This window comes from Plutella xylostella, chromosome 14, assembly GCF_932276165.1.
Source record: "Plutella xylostella chromosome 14, ilPluXylo3.1, whole genome shotgun sequence".
In the NCBI taxonomy this organism is placed as follows: domain Eukaryota; kingdom Metazoa; phylum Arthropoda; class Insecta; order Lepidoptera; family Plutellidae; genus Plutella; species Plutella xylostella.
Genome location: NC_063994.1, coordinates 8,951,179 through 8,958,787, shown reverse-complemented (window position 1 = coordinate 8,958,787; position 7,609 = coordinate 8,951,179).

The window sequence follows — 7,609 nt, the reverse complement described above, 5'->3', positions numbered from 1 at the left end:
ATACGCCACATAGGTACCCTTTAAAAACTGGTTCTGGCAGAATTATCAGCGCTATATATATATACACACTTATATATGTAGCACATGCTGAGTCTGAACCATTTCGCTATCACTGTGCACGACATGGAGATTGGCAACCATAAAATATTGTTTATTTATTTAATGTATAAGCTGTGTACCTACCTAATTTGTATTGTTATGTGATTTTCCATGTTGTGTATTCTTGAAGGCGAATAAACTATTTCTTTCTTTCTTTCTTTCTTTCTATATTCTGCTTCTCGCGAACCTTCTCAAAGGTCAAAAAAAATCATCCTTGTCTTCCTGGAACTTAAGAGGATTTGCTGTTGACAGGTCGACTCGTTTCTTCTTTTGCTCGTCGTTTAACATTTTCGGTACCCAACGCGCGGAGACGTTTCTCATATTATTATGCAATTCGTTCGCAAGGATTCTTTGAATGCTGCCATATGAGATCCCTGTGACCTGTGATAGGGACATCGAAATCGTGCTTTCAGAACTCCGATAGCACGTTCCACAGTGTTCCTGGTTTGGACCTGTTTTTCGATATAATATGCCTCAGGGGTAAAAGGCATCGCATTCACAACTGGAGTCATCATGAACTTGACTATAATTAAGCTTGAAATAACCTAATGTACTATGTGTGGAGACAATCCCATTAGATATTTATTTTTCAAAGTTTGACTAGTTGGTGACTACCTACTTAATATGACGCAGCAAAGCTGATGCCGTTTACTGTAGAATGGAATATAATACAAACCTATAGTAGCCAAGTGTTTTCATTTAGATTTTCCAGGTATTGCTTCACAGCATGCTGGGTCCAAATGAATGAATCATGCGTTGCTACACCATAATTGGCGTCTACACTGTATATATTCATGTTGGCATCACAGATCTAAAATAAAAAATAAATAAATTATTAACTCAACTCATTTGTGTCTCAAATGGTCAAACAGACCTTGATCATGAAATATGATATTATACATTTATTTTTAAACTTACTAGGTGTACATTCAGTGAATGGTAAATGGTAATGCTTTCTACAGAAGTACCGTTCCTCATGCTGCGATGGCCTTACAGCAACATGTGTGCCATCCACACATCCTAGAACTCCAGACATACCAGACTTCCCTTAGACCCTAAAATATAAGTAATATGAAGTATATTAATAAACAAATTCATAATTTTTATTCAGCATCAAGATGCCTATGTCCAACAGAATGATGTTATACTTACTCAGCCCTAATTAAATTTCTGTCTTGGAGATCACGTAGAAAAACAATGTTGACACTTGTGCTATGCACGTGGACATGGTCTGCTGAGCCATAGAATGGGCCGCTATGTCCCCAGCTGTTCTCTGATAGGAGCCAGTGGCATAAAAAGATAATGTAGTTGGGTTAGCGGGCGCGGGAACGCGAGCGCTGCCGCTGTCGCGAGTGCTGCGGCTCGCGATCACGTGACCAGTGGTTGTAATATTGATGTTGATGCGTCTGCGTCTTTAATTCAGCGATATCCCACATCAGGAACTCTAGTTTCTCATATTTATGTCTTCATTTGGTGATTTTCTTGGCTCGACGGCTGCAATAGTTATGCGACATTTGCGTGCTTTCCATAATTTTGTCGGCCATTTTGCTAGCTCATCGATGTCCACCGTTGTAGCGATGGTGTTGGTGATGGCGAGGACTGGTCGAACAGATTATGGTAGATGTCGCATCCACAGGTTGTGCACGGTGTGGTCTGTTATCCCGTCGCCGGCGAGGTGTTGCATTCGATGAAGGAGCTGCGATGGCTTTAAGTCACCGAGTTCGGTCTCCGCCAGCAGACGGTCGAGGCGGCGTTCGTCGAAGTCTTCGTAGAATCCTATGTACTTAGTCTTGAGTGCCTCGTATTTGATATTGTCTGGTGGTTTGAGATTGAGGTGGTCCACGATGTCCAGGCCTTGCTTGTCGAGTTGCCGGATGACGATGTTGAACATTGCTTGGTCGCCCTGTCTCAGCGGCTTCATGATGGCTTCGAACTGAGCGAACCAGAGGCGTAGTCGTTGAAACCAGACTGGTGGGATCCGCATGCTGAGGGATATTGCAGAGACGTCTTCGTGGCGAGATGGAGCTGGGGCGTCTTGCTGCTATGAAGGTGCAGAGGCAGATTTCTCGTCGATGCTTGACATTTTGATTTATTTTTATCTTGATTCTTTTTTTTTGAAAGGCTTATATACCAAGCCCCAACGCAAACCGTTGGGCGGCTGCCCGCCAGGCCACACCACCCGGCCTGGTCGGAGGATCCTTTGCCATGGGGATGCACCACCACCTCCAGCATCTCCATACTTAAATACCTTATCTGTTACGCTCAAATCAGATCGTTTTCTTGGTTCATTGAACATGGAACCCAAGTCTTAAAACAAGCTGTCCGTTAACTCCTTGGAAAGGCGATATCGACGGTGAAACTCCGATTCTTCTAGGGAGAAAGGATCGCATTCGTCACGTATATGTTTTCGTCGTCGATTCGTGTTTTTTATGGCGTAATCCATTTCCAGGAACTAAACGCTAACAAGTCGTGAATAATACCGCCAACCATGTGGCGGCATTTTTCACAAAAAGATACAAAACTTTGCTTGGCAATGGCTACGACGCAAGAATATGCATTTTTGCTTCAGTGCAATTTTGGCCATTAATTTGAGCGATAATGTACTCTGTGTGATGAGCTGGTAGTACGACTGTCTGGCAAGCAACGGCTATATTTACACTGACTGGCACTGACAACAGGCTGTGCGTCAAAAATTCAGTTCCTGTGACGTGTACGTGTGGTTTGGTTATCTGCTCAATCCCGCGTGTTGCGACAAGTAGTTCTTGAAAAGTTTTAACGCTGCTCCTTTGTAGTTTCTTCCGAATTTCCAGAGCATGTTGCGACAAGTAGCTCCTCAAACTTTGTAACGCTGCTCCTCTGTATTTTCTTTCTAATGTCCAGACTAAGTTACGTTGAATTGCTGTAGGTCAGCTCTTTCATGGTGAGATTTATTAAATAAAACAGAATAAAATGTGATCTACGACTAATAAACCTAAACTAAAATAGTACCTATAAATATTAAGATATTATAAAACTACCTAACTACCTACCTTAATAGATAAAAAATATTTTCTAGGTCTACCATAATGTGAACTCTAATTATAAGCTTTCAAGAACCATATCACAATGAAACCTCGTATCTTTGAATATAGTCGTTTATTGGTTGTTTTCAAGGACCTTCTTCTAATTCCATTTTCCTATTCACAGACACATATCCAGATCTTTTTTCCACTGACCAATTTTGATATGGTCTGAGGTCCTCTCTTGATATCCTCTTCCAGAATATAATATCAACTTCGGTTTTCCCTAAGATCAGTCGTGTCTCTGAAATCACCACCCCAGCGGAAAGAATAGATAATAATGTTGTCGACAGGGTGAGCCACAGTCTATGCATCCTTGTCTACAGAGTCGGGATAATCTTCTGGTGGGGTAACAATGAAGAAATTGACACAGTACCAGATCTGTTAGGGCCTGCTCCGTGGAAGATATATTGCCCCACAGCTGACAATCTCCTCCTACCAAACTTGGTTGTGAGCTCCAGATTGCATATGACTCGGTTAAGGTACAGGAACTTACCTTTATCGACCTTAACTTTTAAGATAGGACAACAGACCAGCGTTAGCCCTAAAGTTTCTCTAAGTTTGCAGAGCTCGGAACTTACTGATGCGAGGTAGGGAGGTCTGCCTGGGATGTCAATAGGGAATCTTCTGATTTGAAGTGAGGGTTTCCCAGAATACTCTAGTGTCCAAAAGCCGCTGGACTCATTACTTGATAAGGCTTCATGTGCTGGAGTGACGCACGAGAGAGCTAGGTATATGGTCCAGTGATGTAATATCGGTTTGGTTTCTATGAATGGGGGTGGTTGTTGATTATTACAAAGTTGTCCGAATCCTATGATCTGCTGAGATTTGGTGTGACTGGAGGCGGAAGTTGGGCAAACAAGAACCGTTTGTATGCTACAAATGACTCTGTCAAAGTTCCAGGCTCTTGCTTATTCCCAACTATCTATTGGTATATGATATAAGCTGATTTCTATGGAGCAAACGCATGCCTCAGCCTTCGATGAATTGTTCCCACGTCCGGACATATTCTTTGACTCCTTTCCACCATACTGCAGCTTCGTCAGAGAGGACGAGAGGCATTGCCATCAGCGCGTCGCAATCGGAGATGTTTTCCGTCTTCTATTACACCTAAATCGCCGATATGTATGCCTCTACCCTTCCGGACTCTACATCCGTTGAAGTCCTTCGTTCAGTCAAAACTAGGCCTGCCTGTGAAAAAAGTCTTTCAGCCCTGTATTTTGTGACTGTATGGGCGTTAGCAACCGGTGTTAATTGGTACAAACTAAGGGACTTAGGGTTTGTTTCACAATGTCTGATTAAAGGTGTCTGCCCGCTATCCCGTAGCATACCATGACCGTGCTAGGAATGTATCCGGCACGGAAAGCAATCAGATACGCTCTATTTCGCCGACTGAAGCGGGCCGACAGCGTTCTGAACCCGTATGTAACCCGTATTTAATCTGTATGATGCCCGTATGTAACACGGCAGGAATCCTTTCAATACACTCGTAAATCATCGGTTCATTCTCATACAAATAAATATCAGTGTTGCGTTGTTGCGTAGACAAAGTTAAAGTGGTGAAATATTGAAATAGTTATGGCTTAGATTGAACAACTGGCAATGATTGCTATCATTTTGGATGAAGAGGAAGAGGAATGCCCAAAAACACTCGATGTTACTGGATTCACAATTCACATTTAACGATTTCCTGAAAAAAATTGAAAATGACATTGTCAAAAAAAACACAAACTTTAGAGAATGCCTGCTACCTAAAGAAAAGCTTGCTGTGTGTTTACGGTAAGTAAAAAACAATTAGTTTATTATTAATATTTAATAAAACTTTTGATCTAGTATTCATGGTAAAGCTTTATGCTTGATTATTATTATTCCACTCGTTAGTGTTCCAAAGCTCAGGAGACGGAGGCATAGGTGTAGCACTCGCATGTACGCCCGATGAAGTCGATGCTGGAGATGAAGCATAGGCATACGGTGGTGTAGCTGTAGCAAAGTTAGGTGGTGAGCTGCTGCCATTTCTGAAACTCATCATCATCATCATTATCAGCCCGTATCTGCCCACTGCTGGGTATAAGCCTCTTCCCTATCACGTCATCTCTTCCGGTCCCGGTGGAAAACGTTCCCAAGCTTTAACGCTCTAAGAGCGTGCGATCTTTTCACGCACCCTGGATGCGAGACCTTACAGAAGGCCTAGTCCGTTTTGTTCGGACACTCGGAACTCTGGTTGATTCCAGAGCCTATTTCCGGAGCCAAAATCAAAGACGGCGTTCTGATCCGCTAGATAAATAGCCGGAATCGGGCCTTCAAAGGTGTAGCCAACCATATCAGTCTCCAGTGCCTCACGACGCTTAATACGGTACCTCCAGATAGCTGCGGCACATGCGATGTGGGTGGTGGTCTGAGTGTAACTGTTGGTGATGGCTGCCTTGGCTGAGATAGACTCGCCGTTAGTCTCTACGTCCGTTGTAACACGAGTAGAAAATACCGACTGAGACAAACTTCCTCGAACTGATTCATTGAACAGTGAGACTGCCCTGCATTTGGAGTTGTTAATGGCTCCTGCTATATAGGCTAGATGTGACTGATTGACGGGGATTCCGCCAACGTCGACAAAAGAGAGGGGTGGTTCCTCTGGCCGCCCAGTATTAATGCCAGCTTGCTCTAAAGCGGCGACTTGGTCATCGGTGAGTCTTTCGGCTCTTCTCCATCCCAAAAGATTTTGGTTGGGGACGGTTCCTGCCTGCTCACAAGCCAAGGGTTCTGGTAAATTCCAAACTACCGGGCCTTCGGCCTGGGGCAGTTGGGTGCGGCGTATATCGGCCACCATTCGCCAAACCGACACGAATGGGGCGGGCATAGTTTCATAAGACAGGTGGCTATTCGCATTATACCTGCCGAAGCTGCCAGTTAGTCCTCGGACGACCTGGTCTGTTAGCTCGGAGTGTAGTTGCAAATAAAATTGCCTTCCAGCTTGATCTACTATCTCGCCAATGCCGTTCAAATAGACGGCTATGTCGGTCGGAATGGGCATGGAGAAATTTAGGTAATGCTCCAGTCTCTGATATTCGAGACTTAGTGGTCCTCTTCTCGATATTACGTAGTATAGCCTCTTCCATAGAAGCACCACGCAGTAGTATTGATACATGCTGCATGACATGTGCTTCTTGAGACCTCTATCATACGTCACCGCGGATCGGTATGATGCCTGCACTAGTTCAATGAAGCTAGAGTAATCTAACTTGAACCTTCGTTCAGACGCACACTGGACAAATCCAGCGATACCATCAACTAGAATTGAATCTAGGATCATGGGGTCATTGCGCTCAACAGAAGGGACTGTTGACAGGTGCTTCTGCGTGAGGTCTGGTTTCCTAACTGGTGTAGGTGGAGTAGACTTCGGGGGTGGATCGGCTGAGACTTTAGTCTCGATGGGCTCTTCGACGGGGGCGGGCATGCCCGCAGGCTTGCCTCTTCCTCTGCCTCTGAAACCTCCTCGACCTCCTCCTCGATTATTATTAGGTGTGGTTGTTGGGGTGCTCATGATGATGAGTGATCGCGAACTTCGCTAAAACCATAAATGGTTACCGGTGACCGATCGCTCCGGTGGTAAAAAACCATAATTTCTGAAACTAAACTGAATATTTTGTTTTTGCGATGGCTTGTAAGTAAGGAGAAAACTTCTTTACTGTATCTGATATGTGCAAAAAAAAATCGTTCTAATTCAGCGTCTTGTCGTGTAGATTTATTTTGCGCTTCTAACAATTTCGATATCAATACAGCGGATGCTGTTTGTGGTGGTTGGATTTTACTTCTCTTTATTGTCTTGGCCTTTTTTGCTTGACTGAGTAGTGGTTGTGAGGATTTGTTACTGGCAGTAATGTCATCTTCGTTCTGAATTTCGGTGGCTGTAATATTTTCTGCAGCAGGAATATCAACAGTATTATCGATCTCATTGTTGAAGTGATGGTTCTGAATTTCAGTTCCTGCGCTATTCGGCTGTGACTCTTCATCGTCACTTGTCAGCTCAACGGATTCTAAAGATTTTCACTCGCCAAAGAACGAAGCAACAAAAGCCATTTCATCTTCATACTTCCATTTCTTAATGTTTTTCGCTTCTTGTCCACTTTTGCCTATTTTCTTATTTAATGCTCGTCTATATGCATCCCTTAGCCCTTGCCATCTTTGTTTGCAAGCTGCAGCTGTAAAAAATAATTACACGATTAATATTGATATTTTGTTTGAAGGTACTTAGCAATAGGCGATTCATTTACAACCATTGCTTTTAGTTATCTTTTGGGAATCGGTACTGTGAGACGTGCTGTGTTAGCAGTTTGTGATGCTGTAATAAAAAATGTACTGCGAGAAAGTATTTAATTATCGCCTATCGAGAGCACGAATATACGTAGAATGTGCATTTGGCATTTTGTCAAACAAATGGCGAATTTTAAATCGTG